At 40.0% G+C, this 24,527-nt stretch overlaps 1 pseudogene; it reads left to right on the top strand.

Moving 5' to 3' along the window:
* Window positions 1-5,608: 5,608 nt before the first annotated feature.
* The window catches only part of LOC127653790 (protein phosphatase 1 regulatory inhibitor subunit 16B-like), a 25,198-nt pseudogene continuing 6,279 nt past the window's right edge, over window positions 5,609-24,527 (top strand).

Here is a 24,527-nt window from a genome sequence, read left to right as displayed (position 1 = left end):
CGTAAATATAATCAAAAATAATCTTTTGTTTGAGTACCGACTTGGTACCGAGTACGGTATTTTTGACAACACTACAGTCACGCATAGAATAGCAAAACAAATAGACATGTCAACTTTTTAAAGGAGGAGCTGCTGTGTCCTCTCAAACTTGTGTTGTGGTGTAAATTGCCGACACTTGTAGAAGCTTGCCGAATTAGACAGATGATACAGTTTGTGTGTCGTGCCTTCAAACTAAACAAATGTAACATTTTGGTTTTAAGATCTTTTATTTTTGTATGATAAATGATTCTGGTTCTGTTTTGAATTGTTACTTGTTACCAGTTGAGACTGGCATGAATGAATCTAATTATGCCAATAAAAACATGCAACACGTGTTTATTCTACACATGTGGTGTGCAGACCTCAGTTTTATATACGAGTGAATCGCTCTCATATAGAAGTCATCCACAGATGTGCTCAACACAGATCTGTATCTCTGGATTCATTTAAATGTGATATTACAGCAGAAATGAATATTCAGTCTGGTACACAATAGGCGGGTTGTGGCTGTTTTTTCATCATGCAGATTGTATGCAGATACTCTGAGAGTGTTTTGTGGTCTTATTAATGTTTAGAAATTGAGTATAATCATGTCACATATGAAGAAACCTCACACAGATTCACAGCTTCAGGCACACAAGCTTTTAATTTCTTTTCATATAAAATGGGAAAAGTTGATCTCAGATGCAATTGAATAAGCTTTTTTTGCATCTAATGCGACTGATTGAGAGTAAATTGTGTGTTTTGCATCTAATGCGATCAGATGCAATTGAATAAGCTTTTTTGCATCTAATGCAACTGATTGAGAGTAAATTGCGTGTTTTGCATTAATGCGATCAGATGCAATTGAATAGGCTTTTTTGCATCTAATGCAACTGATTGAGAGTAAATTGTGTGTTTTGCATCTAATGCGATCAGATGCAATTGAATAAGCTTTTTTGCATCTAATGCAACTGATTGAGAGTAAATTGCGTGTTTTGCATCTAATGCGATCAGATGCAATTGAATAAGCTTTTTTGCATCTAATGCAACTGATTGAGAGTAAATTGCGTGTTTTGCATCTAATGCGATCAGATGCAATTGAATAGGCTTTTTGCATCTAATGCAACTGATTGAGAGTAAATTACGTGTTTTGCATCTAATGCGATCATATGCAATTGAATAGGCTTTTTGCATCTAATGCAACTGATTGAAATTTAATAAGCTATTTTTAATCTTATGTACCCAATTGAGATTCTATAGGCTTTTATGCATCTAATGCATCTGGTTGAGTATATATTGCGGGTTTTGCATCTAATGCGTTCATATGCAATTGAATACGATTTTTGCATCTAATGCAACTGATTGAGAGTAATTTTGTGTTTTGCATCTAATGCGATCAGATGCAACTGATTGAAATTTAATAGGCTATTTTTAATCTTATGTACCCAATTGAGATTCTATAGGCTTTTATGCATCTAATGCATCTGGTTGAGTGTATATTGCGGGTTTTGCATGTAATGCGATCATATGCAATTGAATAAGATTTTTGCATCTAATGCAACTGATTGAGAGTAAATTTAGTGTTTTGCATTTAATGCGATCAGATGCAATTGAATACGCTTTTTGCATGTAATGCAACTGATTGAGAGTATATTACGGGTTTTGCATCTAATGCGATCATATGCAATTGAATAAGCTTTTTGCATCTAATGCAACTGATTGAAATTTAATAGGCTATTTTTAATCTTATGTACCCAATTGAGATTCTATAGGCTTTTATGCATCTAATGCATCTGATTGAGAGTATATTATGGGTTTTGCATCTAATGCGATCATATGCAATTGAATAAGATTTTTGCATCTAATGCAACTGATTGAGAGTAAATTTAGTGTTTTTGCATCTAATGCGATCAGATGCAACTGATTAAAATTTTATAGTTTTTTTTTGTATAATCATGTCACATATGAAGAAACCTCACACAGATTCACAGCTTCAGGCACACAAGCTTTTAATTTCTTTTCATATAAAATGGGAAAAGTTGATCTCAGATGCAATTGAATAAGCTTTTTTGCATCTAATGCGACTGATTGAGAGTAAATTGTGTGTTTTGCATCTAATGCGATCAGATGCAATTGAATAAGCTTTTTTGCATCTAATGCAACTGATTGAGAGTAAATTGTGTGTTTTGCATCTAATGCGATCAGATGCAATTGAATAAGCTTTTTTGCATCTAATGCAACTGATTGAGAGTAAATTGCGTGTTTTGCATTAATGCGATCAGATGCAATTGAATAGGCTTTTTTGCATCTAATGCAACTGATTGAGAGTAAATTGTGTGTTTTGCATTAATGCGATCAGATGCAATTGAATAGGCTTTTTTGCATCTAATGCAACTGATTGAGAGTAAATTGCGTGTTTTGCATTAATGCGATCAGATGCAATTGAATAGGCTTTTTTGCATCTAATGCAACTGATTGAGAGTAAATTGCGTGTTTTGCATTAATGCGATCAGATGCAATTGAATAAGCTTTTTTGCATCTAATGCGACTGATTGAGAGTAAATTGCGTGTTTTGCATCTAATGTGATCAGATGCAATTGAATAAGCTTTTTTGCATCTAATGCAACTGATTGAGAGTAAATTGCGTGTTTTGCATCTAATGCGATCAGATGCAATTGAATAGGCTTTTTTGCATCTAATGCAACTGATTGAGAGTAAATTGCGTGTTTTGCATCTAATGCGATCATATGCAATTGAATAGGCTTTTTTGCATCTAATGCAACTGATTGAAATTTAATAAGCTATTTTTAATCTTATGTACCCAATTGAGATTCTATAGGCTTTTATGCATCTAATGAATCTGGTTGAGTGTATATTGCGGGTTTTGCATCTAATGCGTTCATATGCAATTGAATACGATTTTTTGCATCTAATGCAACTGATTGAGAGTAAATTTTGTGTTTTGCATCTAATGCGATCAGATGCAACTGATTGAAATTTAATAGGCTATTTTTAATCTTATGTACCCAATTGAGATTCTATAGGCTTTTATGCATCTAATGCATCTGGTTGAGTGTATATTGCGGGTTTTGCATGTAATGCGATCATATGCAATTGAATAAGATTTTTTGCATCTAATGCAACTGATTGAGAGTAAATTTAGTGTTTTGCATTTAATGCGATCAGATGCAATTGAATACGCTTTTTGCATGTAATGCAACTGATTGAGAGTATATTATGGGTTTTGCATCTAATGCGATCATATGCAATTGAATAAGCTTTTTGCATCTAATGCAACTGATTGAGAGTATATTGCTGGGTTTTGCATCTAATGCGATCATATGCAATTGAATAAGATTTTTGCATCTAATGCAACTGATTGAGAGTAAATTTAGTGTTTTGCATCTAATGCGATCAGATGCAACTGATTAAAATTTTATAGTTTTTTTTTGTATAATCATGTCACATATGAAGAAACCTCACACAGATTCACAGATTCAGGCACACAAGCTTTTAATTTCTTTTCATATAAAATGGGAAAAGTTGATCTCAGATGCAATTGAATAAGCTTTTTTTGCATCTAATGCGACTGATTGAGAGTAAATTGTGTGTTTTGCATCTAATGCGATCAGATGCAATTGAATAAGCTTTTTTGCATCTAATGCAACTGATTGAGAGTAAATTGTGTGTTTTGCATCTAATGCGATCAGATGCAATTGAATAAGCTTTTTTGCATCTAATGCAACTGATTGAGAGTAAATTGCGTGTTTTGCATTAATGCGATCAGATGCAATTGAATAGGCTTTTTTGCATCTAATGCAACTGATTGAGAGTAAATTGCGTGTTTTGCATCTAATGCGATCAGATGCAATTGAATAAGCTTTTTTGCATCTAATGCAACTGATTGAGAGTAAATTGCGTGTTTTGCATCTAATGTGATCAGATGCAATTGAATAAGCTTTTTTGCATCTAATGCAACTGATTGAGAGTAAATTGCGTGTTTTGCATCTAATGCGATCAGATGCAATTGAATAGGCTTTTTTGCATCTAATGCAACTGATTGAGAGTAAATTGCGTGTTTTGCATCTAATGCGATCATATGCAATTGAATAGGCTTTTTTGCATCTAATGCAACTGATTGAAATTTAATAAGCTATTTTTAATCTTATGTACCCAATTGAGATTCTATAGGCTTTTATGCATCTAATGCATCTGGTTGAGTGTATATTGCGGGTTTTGCATCTAATGCGTTCATATGCAATTGAATACGATTTTTGCATCTAATGCAACTGATTGAGAGTAAATTTTGTGTTTTGCATCTAATGCGATCAGATGCAACTGATTGAAATTTAATAGGCTATTTTTAATCTTATGTACCCAATTGAGATTCTATAGGCTTTTATGCATCTAATGCATCTGGTTGAGTGTATATTGCGGGTTTTGCATGTAATGCGATCATATGCAATTGAATAAGATTTTTTGCATCTAATGCAACTGATTGAGAGTAAATTTAGTGTTTTGCATTTAATGCAATCAGATGCAATTGAATACGCTTTTTGCATGTAATGCAACTGATTGAGAGTATATTGTGGGTTTTGCATCTAATGCGATCATATGCAATTGAATAAGCTTTTTGCATCTAATGCAACTGATTGAAATTTAATAGGCTATTTTTAATCTTATGTACCCAATTGAGATTCTATAGGCTTTTATGCATCTAATGCATCTGATTGAGAGTATATTATGGGTTTTGCATCTAATGCGATCATATGCAATTGAATAAGATTTTTTGCATCTAATGCAACTGATTGAGAGTAAATTTAGTGTTTTGCATCTAATGCGATCAGATGCAACTGATTAAAATTTTATAGTTTTTTTTTGTATAATCATGTCACATATGAAGAAACCTCACACAGACTCACAGCTTCAGGCACACAAGCTTTTAATTTCTTTTCATATAACAAAATGGGAAAAGTTGATCTCATATGTTTAATAAAAATCAACCCATAGGACATGAAATTGCAAGAAGTTAAAGAAACACGTGTTTATCACACAGAAATTGATCAGATGTCTTGTTTTAAGTCAAAAGGTTGAATGAAAGCTGTATTATCGGATGACTTTTATTTGCATTGAAGTCGGTGAATGTCTGGAGTGCTGCTTGATATCGCCGTGGAGTGTGAATGAGCCTTGATGCTCAATCTGTCTGTTTCTGTAGGTGGAGGAATGAAGCGTGGAGGTTTGACAGGGAGGTGTAGTCCCTGCTAGATTCACCACTTCACCATCATCATTATCATCATTCCTCTCGGCCGTTCCACCTGCAGCCCATCATGTCCAATCACCTGGAGCTGCTGACGGAGCTGCAGCAGCTGGATAAGGTGCCCAGCCTCGAACGCCTCCGAGCCGCTCAGAAACGCCGCACGCAGCAGCTCAAGCGATGGGCCGCTCACTGAGGAGATGCAAAACAAGAAGCGCAAGAATGACAAACAGCGCTCAATGGTAACCATGGGAACATCGCGAGAGAACCGTAAAAGGGTTTCGCTTTGCGGCAAGTGTTGCTTTGTTGGAGGCCTCTGCAGAAACGATCCAGATGAAGGTAAGGCGTGTGTACAGATGTGTGCGAGGATGTGATCTGATGTTGTCTAGTACACTTTTTTTGCATCTAATGCAACTGATTGAAATTTAATAGGCTATTTTTAATCTTATGTACCCAATTGAGATTCTATAGGCTTTTTTGCATCTAATGCATCTGGTTGAGTGTATATTGCGTGTTTTGCATCTAATGCGATCAGATGCAATTGAATAGGCTTTTTTGCATCTAATGCAACTGATTCAGAGTATATTGCGTGTTTTGCATCTAATGCAATTGAATAGGCTTTTTTGCATCTAATGCAACTGATTGAAATTTAATAGGCTATTTTTAATCTTATTTACCCAATTGCGATTCTATAGGCTTTTATGCATCTAATGTGACTAAATGCTATTGAATTCACCTAATTGGTACAGAATGAGATTGAATAGGCTTTTTTAGATCTAATGCGTTTGGATGGGATTGAAATCACTCTTTTGAAGTTCGCCAATGAACTCTTGGAGGGGATTTTTAAAAGGTCAAGTCAATCCAGTAACTCATCTGGCAATGGCATTTTAACCCAAGAACCAGTGCTTTATACTTTATTTCTGGTTCTTGCTAAATATTAAACGGAAAGGGTTTGTTTTGCTAGCACATGTGAATGGCAAGTGACCTTATAAAACATGTTTAATCATCTGTCATGTGAAATCGGGTTACCCCTACGACTGAACACGTCTCTGAACAAGCCGTTAAAACACCACCCGCTGCTCTGATTGTTAAAAACTGCCAGTGCTGGTGACCTCGAAATGTCTAATTTGCCTCTCTGTGGTTGAGGACTTGTTCTCCAGTGTCTGAAAGCAGCAGAAAATGACAGCGGCGCTCAAATGCATGTCTGTTCTCTTGTCTAAAAGCCTGTGAACACTGGGTGTGCCGTCATTGTCTGGAAAAAAAAGATGAAAAATATGCAATTGAATGGAAACCCTACCCAACAATCAGCTCTCTCAGGGAAAACACAGTTCATGCACCGCACCCATCCATGCAGCTCTTCCCTGCATGAAAAATGGATTTGCTTGCATTTAAATCCCATCAGATTATCAGAAGAGCATAATCTCTGGTTGTGAGATTATGCTGTTCTTCATGGAGATATTTTTTCCTCAGACTAATAAATTGAGCTATACGTTGATTAAATAGTCGTTTGACTATATCTGGCTTCATTACGTGGTCATTTGTTTGACTATCATATGAACTAATCACATTAAGTGGGTAAAGCAGACTGTTTCCTCAAAGATACTGTAGTAAATGAGCAGCGGCTGATGGACAGGTAACTGAGAACACCTGTCAAAGGTCAACTGTAGTCAAGACATTAATATTCAATGCTCAGATCCAGACACACAGTATGAGGGAAATCCTGTGTGATATCAGCAGTACCAACAAGACACCTGAAACTGCAACGGTCTGTACATTTACATGCACAAAGGAACGAGCTACAGCTTTATTTTGCATAGTTGAGTCAAGTATAAGTGATACAATGCGTTAATCAAATATTTTTATCCGCGCATCTTATCACGTGACTTGTTGAGCGTGTTACCATGGAGATATAGCGTGTGTGGAGGCTTCATGCTATTCTCGCGGCATCCACGCACAACTCACCACACGCCCCACCGAGAGCGAGAACCACATTATAGTGACCATGAGGAGGTTACCCCATGTGAATCTACCCTCCCTAGCAACCGGGCCAATTTGGTTGCTAAGGAGACCTGACTGGAGTCACTCACCACACACCCCACCGAGAGCGAGAACCACATTATAGCGACCACGAGGAGGTTACCCCATGTGACTCTACCCTCCCTAGCAACCGGCCAATTTGGTTGCTAAGGAGACCTGACTGGAGTCACTCAAAGGCGCATTATCTAGGCCTGTGGACTCCATCTCTTCTGTATAATTCAGCTGTAATTCATGAGTTCATCTGGAGTGCAGCAGTGAGAGGAATAAGACGTGGATAAAAGAGGAGAGAGGCGTGTGTTGTCTTATCAAATGAGCAGTTCCTTTTTGAGATCACATGTCTTGATTTTTATAGACAGCCGTGAGAAACACCAGAACATTTACCCCCGGTGCAAATCCAGCCCTCCTCTAACCTGTCATTTACTGTGAGCATAAACATTCAATAGATCTGTCTTTCTTCAGGATGTGTGTGTGTGTCTGTTGGAGTGTGTGTGTGTGTGTGTGTGTGTATGTGTGAGAGAGTGTGTGTGTGTGTGTGTGTGTAAATGGGTGTATCACTGTTTGGTCGACTCTTCCTTCTTGTTGTGTGTTGATCATGTGTTTGGGCCGGATTGTGTGGATGAGGGTGTCCGTGTCCTGAGGCTGATTATTGTTAGTTGTGTTTGTCTGTGGAGCCTCAGGACCAGCTGGATGATGGGACTCTTCTCAGCGTTCACTTCATGATTTTTAAGGGCTTTAAAATGATAAGAGTTGGGGTCACTCATTTTTAGATGTTTCCAAAATTTGATGGCTCGTTTCTCAATGTGGATTAATAGAGGGTATTGGCCTAATTCTGCCCTGCATGCATTGTTCGGTGTGTTCCTCTGTACTCTCAGGACACTCTTACAGAACTCTGTATGCAGGGCTTCAATTGGATTTCTGTCCCATTTGTCAAATTGTTGATTTAGGAGAGGACCCCAAACTTCACTGCCATATAGTGCAACAGGTTCAATGACTGACTGGAATATGTTGAGCCAGATTCTGATTGGTATTTCAGATTGGATAGATTTTTTAATGGCGTAGAAGAACCTTCTTGCTTTCGCTTTCAGTTCATTCACGGCCAAGTTGAGGTTTCCGTTTGCACTGAATTTCAGCCCGAGGTATGTGTAGTTTGTGCTATGATCAATTTTGGTCGTACCAAGGGTGAAATTGTGTCTCTTTCCCTGACATCTGGGTCTTTTCTGGAACGTTAGTACTTTGGTTTTAGTTGGGTTAATGGTCAGGGCCCAGGTCTGACAGAACTGATGCAGGAGGTCCAGGTTCTGCTGTAGACCCTCTTCTGTTGGAGACAGCAGGACCAGATCATCTGCATACAGCAGGAACTTTATACTGGAGTCATGTAGTGTGAGGCCAGGAGCTGCGGATTGTTCTAGGAGTTTTATTTTGGGTAAGGAAGTGAACGCAGTCTTGTGTTGATGATGCTGCAGAACATCTTCCCCAGATTACTGCTCACACAGATGCCTCTGTAATTGTTGGGGTCTGATTTGTCTCCACTCTTGAATATGGGTGTTATGAGTCCTCTATTCCAAATGACCAACACTCAGAACCAAGTTGAACAGTTTCAGTAATCTTAATGTGGGCAGTGGTGGCTCAGTGGTTGAGGCTCAGGGTTACTGACCAGAAGGTCGGGGGTTCAAGCCCCAGCACCACCAAGATGCCACTGTTGGGCCCTTGAGTAAGACACTTAACTCCAGGTTGCTCCGGGGGGATTGTCCCTGTAATAAGTGCTCTGTATAATACATTGGTACTCAGAAGGTTGCTGGTTTGGTCCCCACAGTCACCACCATTGTGTCCTTGAGTAAGACACTTAACTCCAGGTTGCTCCGGGGGGATTGTCCCTGTAATAAGTGCACTGTATAATACATTGGTACTCAGGAGGTTGCTGGTTTGATCCCCACAGTCACCACCATTGTGTCCTTGAGTAAGACACTTAACTCCAGGTTGCTCCGGGGGGATTGTCCCTGTAATAAGTGCACTGTAAGTCGCTTTGGATAAAAGCTTCTGCCAAATGCATAAATGTAAATGTAAATGTAAATGTAATGTGTGCTGTGTGTTCTTCAGCATTTCATTGAGGATGCATCTGCTCCATTTGCTTGTGTCTGTCTCTCTGTCGCTCTCTCTTTGAGCAGGTTTTACTGTTTGAAGATCAGAACAGGCCCAGAGAGCGCACGAGAGAGAGAGAGAGAGAGAGAGAGAAAGGGAGCGAGAGAGACAGAGAGAGAGAAAGAAAGAGAGAGCGAGAGAGAAAAGGGTGAAGCAGATTTTACAGCTTTTAAACCCACTTCATGAATTTTAAATGAACGCTGCATCAAAGGCAAGCGTGTTTGTAGATCGAGAGCGACGACTTCATGATCCATTTATTTACTTGCGCTGAAAGTTTGCAAAGTCTCTTTATGGTTTTAAAATGATGTTTATAAAGATAACTGATATGTGAGCTGGAGTAAACAGAGTAAAAGTGTTTATGTTCACTTTAATGTGTTTAATAATGTGTTTACAGTCATATACAGCTCAGTTACCATGGAAGCGTGGAGCTGGTTTTTCTATTAAATCGCTGAAATTAATACTAAAAACTGAAATGTTATCAGAGCTGAAAGTTGTCTAAGACACGACTGACTTCCCTTCTCAAATGTTCGTCTTGTTTCAGAGCTCAGAATGACTCTCAGACGCTCATTAACTGAATCACACGTCTCTTATAGATTCATCTGGTGCTGATGAAGGTCAGACATTGATGTTTCATCTCAGTTTGACACTCATTAACCAAACACATCATTATATCACTCTATATCTGTCCACATGTCCTCGCTGATTATTATTGATACATTAACTGATATTAAACGAGCTTTGATCTGATCTTAATGAGTGTGACTCGATACATCATCATCGCTTGTCTAATGTTCACTTCAGCTCAGCTGATGGAGAGACGATCAGATAAACACTCACTCGGTTATTTTACACACTCTTGTGTATGACATCACTTATCACAGCTCATTAACCTCATTAACATAATCATGTAATAAAGCAAACATCACATAAACATAATAATGGGGTTCAGTAAAGCAGTTAAATGATTAAATACATTCTTAAAAAATTTTTTTATTTTTACACTATTCTGAAAACTCTGATTGAAGCTGAATATTTTTCCATCTTAAAGTTTTTGACTCCCAAAAGAAAGAACCAATTCTGAACACCTGAAACGAGCCGTTAGTAATTCCAGACGTACTTCCTGTAGTAACCTGCCTAATTTGGTAACAAAAACCCGCCTCTGGTCTTCATTGGCTGCTCATGAACAGCTTTGCCCGCCCTCAAACACTACACTAAGCAGTAGACCAATCACAGCAGACTGAGACATTTGACCAATCAGAGCAGAGTATGCTCACTGAAAGGAGGAGTTTAGAATGAATGCTTTAGAACGGACCAATCAGAGCAGAGTGAAATTGTGTGTCTGTGTGTGTGTGAGTCGGTGTGTGTGTGTGTGTGAGTCGGTGTGTGTGTGTGAGTGTGTGTGTGTGTGTGTATGTGTGTGAGTCGGTGTGTGTGTGTGAGTATGTGTGTGTGTGAGTCGGTGTGTGTGTGTATGTGTGTGTGTGTGTGTATGTGTGTGAGTCGGTGTGTGTGTGTGAGTATGTGTGTGTGTGAGTATGTGTGTGTGTGTTTGTGTATGAGTAAGTGTGTGTTTGTGTGTGTGTTCAGTAACAATGTTGCTGCTGTAAAGCTGCAGAACTGATGAAAGAGTTTCTTTGTCTCTGTTTCCATTTTTCCATCCATTTCTCTGTCAGACGCCCTCACACACGTTCTGCCGGATTAAACACAAGACAAACAGATGACTGTGTGTGTGTGTGTGTGTGTGTGTGTGTGTGTGTGTCAGGGTTTCCGTTGTCCGGTAATTACCGGACATTGGCCGGTAAAAAAATTCAATGTCCGACAAAATTAAATCTCTCGGTCAAATTGTCCGATTAAAATTGCCTAATAATCCCGTCCCCTAACACAATCTGAATTTGAGAATAAGCCTAAAATGTATAAAGCAAAAATACACCGATCTCTTTGCTATGTTATAAAGGAACAGGCTCTATCGTTTGAAAGTTATGAAACAACATCGCATGCTGCATTTCAGATAAAGCGCACACCTAAAACGGCTGCAATATAGACCTAAACAACGAACCATTGAGTGAGACGCTTCAAATATGGCCAGGCCCAGGCAGACTAGCTTTAAAAGCTTTTTCAGAGGCCAGACGATGGTGAATCAGGAACATCTCATTATAGATAGATCAGTGCTTCTAAACCGCGCATTAGCGTGCAGTTTTTTTCTCTATCATCAAAACTGAATAGCCTATGTTCATCAGTGCATGGTTACAGTCTATATCAAGCAGGGACACGTTTGTGTGCATTTTATTTTGTGATTTCACCGAATTAATAGAGAGTCTCCGAACGGCGATAGATTGAAACGCTGCGTCCTAGTGAAGATTGCGCAACTCGCGCAGCCGTCCTCCATGCAACTGATAGCAGCGGACACGAAGCTCAGCTTGATTTCAAAAACAACAGATTTTAGCGCTAGATCTCTTATTTAATAACGGACTAAATGAATGGTCTGCTAGTTAACTGGAGATGTTTTATTTATTTGTATTAGGTACATCCGTGCCTCAATGTTTCAAAAAGTGAATGTGTGTGAAACCACAGTAAAAAAACAATTAGCGTTGATTGACGTCAATCGGACGCTCATGTATTTTTTTCGTCTATTTGAAAGTTAAGCTAATAATAATATGTTGCATTCTATACGGCCTGATTATGTCATTTTTTAAGTTACATAGTCTGCCTCCAGTTTTCCTCAACTTGACTAATTAAGAGGCTGATATATTTGACCGGCATATCATCAAAATGTCTGTAAAACGAGACCTTTTTTCTAGCGGAAAGTCTGGTGTGTGTGTGTGAACAGATCCTCTCTTTGTCAGTGTGTGATGGTTAAATCTGAAGGGATTTTCTCATGTTTTGTGGGAACAGAAGCTGTAAAATAAACACAAACACATTGAGTGATAAACAGTAAATCATTGACTGTGTCATTATGGGCTTGTGAAATGTTGTTCTGCTTTTATGTGTATGTTTGAGTGGGATTGTCCCCACTGTTGTGCTGGTCTCCTGCAGGTCCTCTTGATTATATTTACTGACTAATGAATGTGCTCCTATTAAAGACTCGCTGCAGTTACTCAAACACATCCTTCATTTGATAACTTTAATGCAATGATTGACAATCAAGTCAACGAGCTGTAGATGTAAAGAACTGAACGCACAGATTCATGTTCACAACTTGTTATATTCACACAGTTCAAATATGCACGAGCACTTAAAAACGCCTGTTTCTAAATGTTTCATTTTTCATATTCTTATCGGTTACAGTGAGTTTAAGCTAACTTGCAATGTGATTGGTCAGAATTGGACAGCAGCTGTACACGAGACATTAAGTAGTATTAGGGGATGTTCAAACCAGATGAGCTCTTGCTCAAAAACTGTTTATTTACTTCTAGGGGCAGTGCACCCACAACTGAAAATACACATTATTTACTCACCCTCATGTCATCCCAGATGTGTGTGACTTTCTTTCTTCTGCAGAACACAAATTAAGATTTTTAGAAGAATATTTCAGCTCTGTTGGTCCACACAATGCAAGTGAATGGTGACTGAAACTCAGAAGCTCCAATAAGCACATAAATGCAGCATGAAAGTACTCCATTCGACTCAGTGGTTTAATCCATGTCTTCAGAAGTGATGTGATAGGCTGTAAAAGTGAAAGTGTACATTTATAGTACAAAATAACTTAAATATTGATCTGTTTCTCACCCACACCTATCATATTCCTTCTGAAGACATGGGTTAAACCACTGGATTACTTTTATCCTGCCTTTATGGAGCTTTAAAGTTCTGGTCACCATTCACTTGCATTGTATGGACCAACAGAGCTGAAATATTCTGCAGAAGAAAGCAAGCCATACAAATCTGGGATGACATGAGGGTGAGTAAATGATGAGAGAATTTTCATTTTTGGGTGTACTGTCCCTTTAATGGAACAGATCAGGTTTTGAGAGATATTTTTAATAAGGGTATTATTTTAACTAGACAGAGCAACTTAAAAGCAACACATAAAACATCTGAAGACATCAGACAGATCAGCAATAAAAGAAGCTCTTGTCACACCCGTCTGGTGTATTTGTCAAGATTTTGAGCTGTCAACAGTGTAATGTAATCTCATGTCTCTCTCTCTCTCTCTCGTGTCAGTGTTGTATTGATAACTATGAAGACATGGTGCGGATCTTACTGGCTCACGGAGCGACTGTAAGCGCTCAAGATAACGAGCTCTGGGCCGCTGCACGCTGCTGCCACCTCGCGGACACACGGGACTCGTCAAGATCCTCATACAGCAGTAAGTGTGTGTGTGTGATAATCCACTAAGTGTGTGTTAAACTATTTTAATGCACAACATGGAGGCAAAGAACCACCTGACACAAGGCGAGTGCATTAAAATCGTTTAACGTACTACGTAGCCGTGGGTTATCCCGCTTATACCGTGATCACTTGCCAGCATTGATTAGTTACAACTATCACTGATTTTTACAGCAACATTTTGACTGGAATAATAATGGGTCTACGGGTCATTACATCTAGACACCGATAGAGTCGTGTGATAATATCATTTTTTTTTTGGAGACCAAACTCTCTAAAAACTGTGAATTTAACCCTTGTGCGACCTTCAGGAGATTTTTGTCTTTTCATTTTTTTTTTTTTATCATTTTGGCCATTAATGCCAACGACATACATTAGGCCGGAAAATTTATCGAAATAAAATCGAAACCGCGATATGACCTTAAACCGGAAGGGCTGCGATTTAATGAAATAAATATTCTGCTCCCTTGTGAGTTCATTTGCGCTGCAGTCTATATTAAGTTAGCGCATTATTACTGTGTTTTCAGATCGGTTCTGTGCTCCAACAACTCAATCTCGTGCATAGAGTAACAGAAGTGATCTGAGTTCGGTTTCTTTACGTGCGCTAAACACTTTATTTACACTAAACTGGCGCGTCCAGCGTGAAGCGGTTTTATTATTATCTGCGGTAGCAGCATCTCCGTCTCCGTAAGGCAAATGTATCATAATAATGTCGCAGAATATAAGATGGGTATAATTCAAACATCTTTATTAAATGATTGCAGAGCAAACAGCATTAACAGAAACACCTGTAGAGTCCAGAAACATCTCTTCATTCTCCCGTCATTTGTTTACGTCTCACGAGACAGCGTGTCGCACTTATTACAGTCCCCGCGGAAACAAGTGAAAGCGGAACTAATATTACCAACATCCAACACAATGAAAAGGAAGGAAAGTACATATAATAAATCCATATCAAATATTTAGTTACTATAATATAGTGCATTTCTAAATTAAATATAATAAAATAATGAATAAAAGTAATGTAATTAAATGGTGACAAACTATCCAATATGTTCACTTTAAATGTAAATACACCAATGGGTCATCAGTTCAACTTGAGTTTGACATTAAGCCTCATTCTTTAGGACTATCTTATATACAGTAAACAATAGTTTGTATAAGCCTACTAGTTAAGCCCTAGAATAAAGAGTAACATTTATATTTTGTGTATACTGAATTATTGACTGACAGCAACACTAGGCAACGACTGGTTTTAGCAACAGGGAAATGTAGTTAACAGTGATATTGAGCAGAACGTTTACATATAACCAGTTTTGACAGAGCTGCTGATAATAAAAGTTAAATGATCCATATCGATTGATGAGATGAAAATTGGAGATCGTGTCGGATGTTAAAATCCTGATTGGAGCGTCACTAATATTCAAGTTGACTGTTTCAAAAACTAATGATGATGATTATTGTGCTGAGATCCAGTCTCAAAATGGACAAAAACATGCACATGGTGGACGGTAACGTTTGGATATGAAGAAGACTTTGTTTCACTGTTTATATATTTATTTGTTTGTGGTTGAACTGAAAAAATGTCTCAGTTTGGTTCTTTTTAAGAGGGTTCAAGTGTGAAAACCCCAGCAGCCATTTTACAGTTGAACATGTGGAAAACATCATAATCGCAGCTCAAATCGGCGTGCATTTTCTTTGGGGTTTGTGGAGGTTGAAGCTTCCAGGAGACACGCCAAACATCACACTTATACAGATCTACAGCAGCGACAATGAAACTTTGTACAGCGCTGCTCCTCTTGTAAACAATGATGCGCTTCCTGTCTCCACGTGACCCGTGACCTCACCTCTGACTGGCGTCACAGAGATGTACAGAAGTGAACATTTGTAGTTAAAGTATTGTTATATACAGGTCAGAGGAACTTTGTGGACTGGAGTCGTGTGGCTTATTGTGGTGCACCCCAAATATGCATTTTGGACCTAGTACATTCACTTGCATTGTTTAAAGGAGGCCTGAAATGAAATCCTAAAAATCTTAAATTCTGTTTTGATGAAGAAAGAAAGTCCGATATATCTCAGATGGCCTGTGAGGGAGTAAATGATCAGCACATGTTCATTTTTGGGTGAACCGTCCCTTTAATTACTTTGTACAGATGTTGCTGGCGTGATGGTTGTAGAAGTTGCACTTACTGTATCTGATGAGGGGAAAATCAACCAAAACATTCTGAAACATGAACTTTGACCTCCAAATGGGATCCATTAAGGCTGCATGATTGATTGAATTAAGAATTAAATTGTGTTGTGACCTTAACACACGATTACAAAACCGTTAAAGCTTCAGTCAGCGATGTGCGATTGCAGGGCGCCCTCTAGTGCACATGTTGAGCAGTGCAGCCGTTTTACATGTTTTTCATATTACAAAATAAATAGTCTTTCCTCGTCCCGCCGTGCATTTAATGGGTTCCGCCTATCTTCTCTTCTCCTTCGTGCAAAACAGCTGAATGTCAAACCATACTTTCCTCACAAGCGCTTTGGGCGAGTAATAAGGGGCTGATGAACACGGTTGTGTTTCCTGTAGCACTTCACCGTTGATTTAAAGATGGCACTGCATGACTCGATGATGTCATAATGTTAATATGGTCAGGTTAGGGTTACTCTATATAAAACAGTCAAAGTCTAATTATATTTACTATAAAGCTAGGTCTCTATTTAGATGAGAGAGAGGTTACGTTCATAAATAAAGTGTAGTCGTGTCTCTCCAGCAGTGGTGCAGACCTGTTAGCTGTGAACTCTGATGGCAACATGCCCTATGACCTCTGTGAGGATGACCCCACGCTTGACATCATAGAGACCGCCATGGCCACTCGAGGTGAGCCGATTCTCTGAGATCGTACTGTAACCTTGTACTGGCGCTTGCCTCCCAATCAGGATTTGATTGAGAGCTGTTTGATTGACAGCTGTATTGTATGATTGGCGTGAATGACAGGCATCACGCAGGGAGATGATCAATGAGACGCTGGCGGTGGAGAGGAGGATGCTGGGAGATATTCAGAACATCCTGCAGGACGGAGCGGACATCAACAAACCACGACTGCAGGGCAGCTACACTGGTACGCTCATTTATTTAGACTTGCTTTATGTAGGGCCTACACAAGCACACCATAGAACACAAATTATGACTAGCATAATATTAGAATCATGTTTAATGATGATATTCTCTGTGGGATGTGGAATTATTATGTTCATTGTGATAAAGATCATGTTTATTGTGTTTGATGTTTCTGCAGCTTCATGTCGTCGTGCTAACGGTTACGCACAGGCCGCAGAGCTGCTGTTAGAGGGCTGAGCCAGAACTGACCTCAGAGATGCTGATGGGTGGCAACCGTTACACGCGGCTGCATGCTGGGGACAGGTACACACACATTCACTCTCTCTCTCACACGCACACAGTCTCTCTTACACACGCACTCACAAACACACACTCTCTGTCTTTCACACACACACACTCTCTGTCTTTCACACACACACTCTCTCTCTTTCACGCACACACGCACTCACAAACACACACTCTCTGTCTTTCACACACACACTCTCTCTCTTTCACACACACACTCTCTCTCTTTCACGCACACACGCACTCACACACACTCTCTCTTTCACACACACACTCACAAACATACACACACGCACTCACAAACACACACTCTTTCTTTCACACACACACACACACTCTCTCTTTCACACACACACTCTCACATGCACACACTCTCTCACACACACAAACACTCTCACATGCACACTCTTTCACACACACACACACACACACACGCACTCTCACTCACACACATGCACTCACAAACACTCTCTCTCTTTCACACACACACACACACGCACATACTCACAAACACTCTCACATGCACACACTCTCTTTCACACACACACACACACTCTCTCACTCACAAACACTCTCTCTTTCACACACACACACGCACATACTCACAAACACTCTCTCTTTCACACACACACACGCACATACTCACAAACACTCTCTCTTTCACACACACGCACATACTCACAAACACACGCTCTCTTTCAAACACACACGCACATACTCACAAACACACTCTCTCTTTCACACACACACACGCACATACTCACAAACACTCTCTCTTTCACACACACACACGCACATACTCACAAACACACGCTCTCTTTCAAACACACACGCACATACTCACAAACACACTCTCTCTTTCACACACACACACGCACATACTCACAAACACTCTCTCTTTCAAACACACACGCACATACTCACAAACACTCTCTCTCTTTCAAACACACACGCACATACTCACAAACACACTCTCTCTTTCACACACACACACGCACACTCACAAACACTCTCTCTCTTTCAAACACACACGCACATACTCACAAACACACTCTCTCTTTCACACACACACACGCACATACTCACAAACACTCTCTCTTTCAAACACACATGCACATACTCACACTCTCTCTTTCACACACACACGCACACTCACAAACACTCTCTCTCTTTCACACACACACACGCACATACTCACAAACACTCTCTCTTTCACACACACACGCACATACTCACAAACACACTCTCTCTTTCACACACACACACGCACATACTCACAAACACACGCTCTCTTTCAAACACACACACACGCACATACTCACAAACACACGCTCTCTTTCAAACACACACACACGCACATACTCACAAACACACGCTCTCTTTCAAACACACACACACGCACATACTCACAAACACACTCTCTCTTTCACACACACACGCACATACTCACAAACACACTCTCTCTTTCACACACACACACGCACATACTCACAAACACACTCTCTCTTTCACACACACACACGCACACTCACAAACACTCTCTCTCTTTCACACACACACACGCACATACTCACAAACACTCTCTCTTTCACACACACACACGCACATACTCACAAACACTCTCTCTTTCACACACACACGCACATACTCACAAACACTCTCTCTTTCAAACACACACACACATACTCACAAACACACTCTCTCTCTCACACACTCTCTCTCTCACACACACTCTCTCTCACATGCACACTCTCTCACATGCACACTCTCGCACACACACTCTCTCTCTCTCTCTCTCACACACACTCTCTCTCACATGCACACTCTCGCACACACACTCTCTCTCTCTCTCTCTCACACACACACTCTCTCTCTCTCTCTCTCTCTCACACACACTCTCGCACACACACTCTCTCTCTCTCTCTCTCACACACACACTCTCTCTCACATGCACACTCTCGCACACACACTCTCTCTCTCTCTCTCTCACACACACACTCTCTCTCTCTCTCTCTCTCACACACACTCTCTCTCACATGCACACTCTCGCACACACACTCTCTCTCTCTCTCTCTCACACACACTCTCTCTCACATGCACACTCTCTCACACACACACTCTCTCTCTCTCACACACACTCTCTCTCACATGCACACTCTCTCGTACACACACTCTCTCTCTTACACACACACACTCACACACTGTTTTGAACTTTTTTCCTTCTTCTATGGAACACAACGGGAGATGTTTAGCAGATTGTTAAAGCTTTTATATACAGTGAAGGTAAACAGTGGAATATTCCATGTTCACTACAACAATATGCTGCAAATGCTGTCGACTGAATGTGATTAATTTCGCCTCGTTCCTCCTTTTCTTTAATAAAGCACACATGTGTGTTCCAGTGAGACACTTATAATGGAAGTCAATGGGGGTCATTTCTGGAGGTTTAAAGTCAGAAATGTGAAGATTATAATTTTATAAAAGCACTTACATTCATTCTTCTGTTAAAACTCATGTATTATTTCAGCTGTAAATTGTTTAAAGCGCTGTTTTAGTGTTTTCTCCATTACGTCGTCATGGCAACAGAGTTGTAACATTGTCTCTATGTTCACACAGATGTGGTCAGTGAGTGATTTAATGACAGTAAAATCATGTTAACATACATATTGTTCATGTCTTGTGTTTATACTTGTGAAACAGTATTTTAATGTGTACAGATTAAACCCCAGTGACTTGCATTGAGTGTCTCACTGGAACACACATTTGTGCTTTTATTTTTTAAGGTAACCAACAATATTCTGCAAATGCTGTCGACTGAACTTGTATTAAATATCTTCAGACATATTTAAACACATTTTACAGATACTCACAGTAAGTGTTAAAGGACTGATGATTTCCGCAGGTTCATGTGGCAGAGCTGCTCGTGTCTCATGGTGCCAATCTAAATGCCAAAACACACATGGAGGAGACGCCCATCGGTACAAACACTCATCTGATATCAGTTTGATATTCAATACTATATAAATAATACAGGAAACACACAGACTTGCAGTTGACTGTGTGTGTGTGTGTGTGTGTGCAGATCTGTGTGAGGACGAGGAGTTCAGGATTCATCTACTGGAACTGAAGCACAAGCACGACATCATCATGAAGTCACAGCTCAAACACAAGACGTCACTGTGTCGCAGAACCAGCAGTGCAGGCAGCCGCGGGTACACACACACTCACCACACACACACTACACACACTCACACATATATACACACACTCACCACACTACACACACACACACTCTCAAACTTGTACACACTACAATCACCACACACATATATACACACTGACACCTGCTGGACAGTTATACACACTACACAACCACACACACACAAACACACACTCTCAAACTTGTACACACACAAACTTCACACTCAAACATGCACACACTACACTCACCACACCACACACATATATACACACTGACACCTGCTGGACACTTGCACACACACAAAATTCCCACACACACACACATATATACACATCACACACTCTCACACTGACACCTGCTGGACAGTTACACACACTACACTCACAAGTTTTATTTTCCTTCAGATATTTTTGGGTGTAAAACTGGTCTGTAATGAGCTTGTGTAAATGTGCTTGTTAGTACAAAATTCAAATTAATTTACATGTTTTACAATTAAACATAGTCCTACAGGATTGCCGAAATCTTGATTCTGATTGGTTGAGAAATGAAGGGGTTCATTTTCTCTAAGTATATTATGAAGTAGCTCCAGGTTTGTTTCACTCTGTAATGCTCATTATATATGATTAACGGCAGCGGTCACCGTTTTAAACAACAACTAAACCTTAATAATGTCCTGAGATAAACACACGTGTGGAATAATAACCATTACATTAATGAAACTTTACAACTCTCACTGTCAGTGTATTTTCATTATTCTGACTTCAAAGACTTTTCTTTCACGGTGTGTGTCTGTCTGTCTGTCTGTCTGTCTGTGTGTGTGTGTCTGTGCGCGCGTGTGTGTGCCTGTCTGTTTGTGTGTGTGTGCATGCGTGTCTGTCTGCGTGCGTATCTGTGTGTGTCTCTGTCTGTGTGCCTGTGTGTGTGTGTGCATGTGTATCTGTCTGTGAATGTGTGTGTGTGTGTGCGTGTCTGTGTGTATCTGTGTGTGTGTACCTGTCTGTCTGTCTGTGTGTGTGCAGGAAGGTGGTGAGGAGGGCGAGTCTGTCAGACAGACATAATCTGTGCAGGAAAGAGTATCAGACAGAAGCAATCGTTTGGAGAGGAAGAGAGGAAGAGAGAGAGTCTGACCAGGAGAACAGCCAATCAGTGAGCACAACTTTATTATGACTTTATCCAGTGCAAAACCAGAAGAGAAACTTTACTTAACAATTGTGTGTCGGCTGGATTGGGCACATTCTTACTGCATCATTCTCATTGTGGCCACATTGCAAAAAGGAATCATAGATATTTTAAGTAATTAATAAAATCTATATTTTATCATGATTGTAGATGTTGCAAATGTTATAATACAGGGTGAATATGTGACAAAGGACATTTAAACTTAATCCCCATTGTATCCATATGAATTTCCTTAAATCATTATAAATCATTACTAAACTTATCTTTGGGAAGTAAACAATTAAGGGACAGTTCACCCAAAAATGAATTCTGTCATCATTTACTCACCCTCATGCACATCCCAGATGTGTGACTGACTTTCTTCTGCAGAACACAAATGAAAGTTTTTAGAAGACTATTTCAGCTCTGTAGGTCCATACAATGAAAGTGAATGGTGACCAGAACTTTGAAGCTCCAAAAAGCACATAAACGCAGCATAAAAATATGTCTTCAGAATTGATATGATAGGTGTGTGTGTGTGTGTGTAACAGATCATTATTGAAGTACTTTTTTGCTATAAACCTTGACATAAGCAGTGTCCTCGGCGATCATGATTTTAAGCTTGAATACACTTTCTAGCACTCTGTGAACTCTACTAGGAAGTGTAATCGATCTTGAAACCATGATTGTGTCATTTTGGTCTGTTCTCACCCAAAACTGAATAGATCACTTCTGAAGACATGGATTAGACCACTGGAGTACTTTTATGCTGCCTTTATGTGCTTTTAAGAGCTTCAAAGTTCTGGTCACCATCACTTGCATTATATGGACCTACAGAGCTGAAATATTCTTCTAAAAAGAAGAAAGTCACACACATCTGGGATGGCATGAGGGTGAGTAATGATGAGGGAAATAGAATGGCATAGGTGTGTTAGATCTTCCTCATTGGCTGTCTAGACATTCTCAGAATCCATATTTGGAAACGGGCATATCCACACGGCCAGAGCCAGAGCGCACATACACAGACTGCACACAAGAGGACGCTCAATGCACATTTTTTGGAGTGATGAAAAAGGGGGATGATGTGATTATTTTTCATTATTTGGGGCATGTTAGATGCAATAATATATATGATGTAAAACAATACAAATAAAAATCTCCTTTTGGCAGCTGCTATTTGGGGAGTTTTCTCAAAAGTGTCTAAAATGGAAAATCAATTATTTGCAAACATATTGAAAAATATTGATTTCCCTGATGGATATATGTGCATTTAATAATGGCTTGAAGACCAGGTCCGTGTGCAGTAGCATAAAGGATATTTTTGGATTTGAATTATAAAATCGTGTCTCTAGCAGTACATAAATATAGGAAGAATGTGTTTTATACAAAATGATATCTAGACAATGGAACTATATTGATTGGCCCAGGGGAGAGTGTGAGAGAGAGAGTGTGTGTGTGTGTGAGAGAGAGAGTGTGTGTGTGTGAGAGAGAGAGTGTGTGTGAGAGAGAGTGAGTGTGTGTGAGAGAGAGAGTGAGTGTGTGTGAGAGAGAGAGAGTGTGTGTGTGTGAGAGAGAGAGTGTGTGTGAGAGAGAGTGAGTGTGTGTGAGAGAGAGTGAGTGTGTGTGAGAGAGAGAGTGTGTGTGTGTGTGTGAGAGTGTGTGTGTGTGAGAGAGAGAGTGTGTGTGAGAGAGAGTGAGTGTGTGTGAGAGAGAGTGTGTGTGTGTGAGAGAGAGAGTGTGTGTGTGTGAGAGAGAGAGTGTGTGTGAGAGAGAGTGAGTGTGTGTGTGAGAGAGAGAGTGTGTGTGTGAGAGAGAGAGTGTGTGTGAGAGAGAGTGAGTGTGTGTGAGAGAGAGTGAGTGTGTGTGAGAGAGAGAGAGTGTGTGTGTGAGAGAGAGAGTGTGTGTGTGAGAGAGAGAGTGTGTGTGAGAGAGAGTGAGTGTGTGTGTGAGAGAGAGAGTGAGTGTGAGAGAGAGAGAGAGAGTGTGTGTGTGAGAGAGAGAGTGTGTGTGAGAGAGAGAGTGTGTGTGAGAGAGAGTGAGTGTGTGTGAGAGAGAGAGAGTGTGTGTGAGAGAGAGAGTGTGTGTGTGTGAGAGAGAGAGTGTGTGTGTGTGAGAGAGAGTGTTTGTGTGTGTGAGAGAGAGAGTGCGTGTGTGTGAGAGAGAGAGTGTGTGTGAGAGAGAGAGTGTGTGTGTGTGAGAGAGAGAGTGTGTGTGAGAGAGAGAGTGTGTGTGTGAGAGAGAGAGAGTGCGTGTGTGTGAGAGAGAGAGTGTGTGTGTGAGAGAGAGTGTGTGTGTGTGAGAGAGAGAGTGTGTGTGAGAGAGAGAGAGTGTGTGTGTGAGAGAGACACACTCATACAAAAACACGTCCAACAAACAAAACAAGGGAAAATATTTGGCTGCTTCATTGATTTTAAAAAAGCCTTTGATTCGGTATGGCATAATGGACTTTTCCTAAAACTAATCCAAAGTGGAATAGGAGGAAGGACATATGACATCATAAAGGACATGTACAATGGGAACCAATGCGGGGTTAAGATTAATGACAAACGTACTGATTATTTCAGCCAAACTAAAGGAGTCCGTCAAGGCTGCAGCCTCAGCCCGACTCTATTTAATATCTATATTAATGAACTGGCATCAACACTGGAGAAGTCCTCTTGTCCCGGTCTGACCCTCGAGGACAGAGAGATCAGAAGCCTCCTGTACGCTGACGATCTTCTGATGCTGTCTCCTCATGAAGAGGGTCTGCACCACAGCCTCTCGCTTCTGGACCAGTACAGCAGCGACTGGGCCTTACCCATCAACATGGACAAGTCTAAAATCATGATCTTTCAGAAAAAACCTCGCCTTACTGACAAGAAATACAAATTTACACTTGGGGAACAATTCTTAATCATGTCACCTGTTATAATTATTTGGGTCTGACAATCTCAGCTTCTGGAACATTTGACACTGCAATAAAAGATCTGACTGATAAAGCACGTAGGGCTTATTAC

This window comes from Xyrauchen texanus, chromosome 13 (assembly GCF_025860055.1).
Source record: "Xyrauchen texanus isolate HMW12.3.18 chromosome 13, RBS_HiC_50CHRs, whole genome shotgun sequence".
NCBI classification, from domain to species: Eukaryota; Metazoa; Chordata; class Actinopteri; order Cypriniformes; family Catostomidae; genus Xyrauchen; species Xyrauchen texanus.
This window is presented reverse-complemented; position numbering and strand designations above follow the sequence as displayed.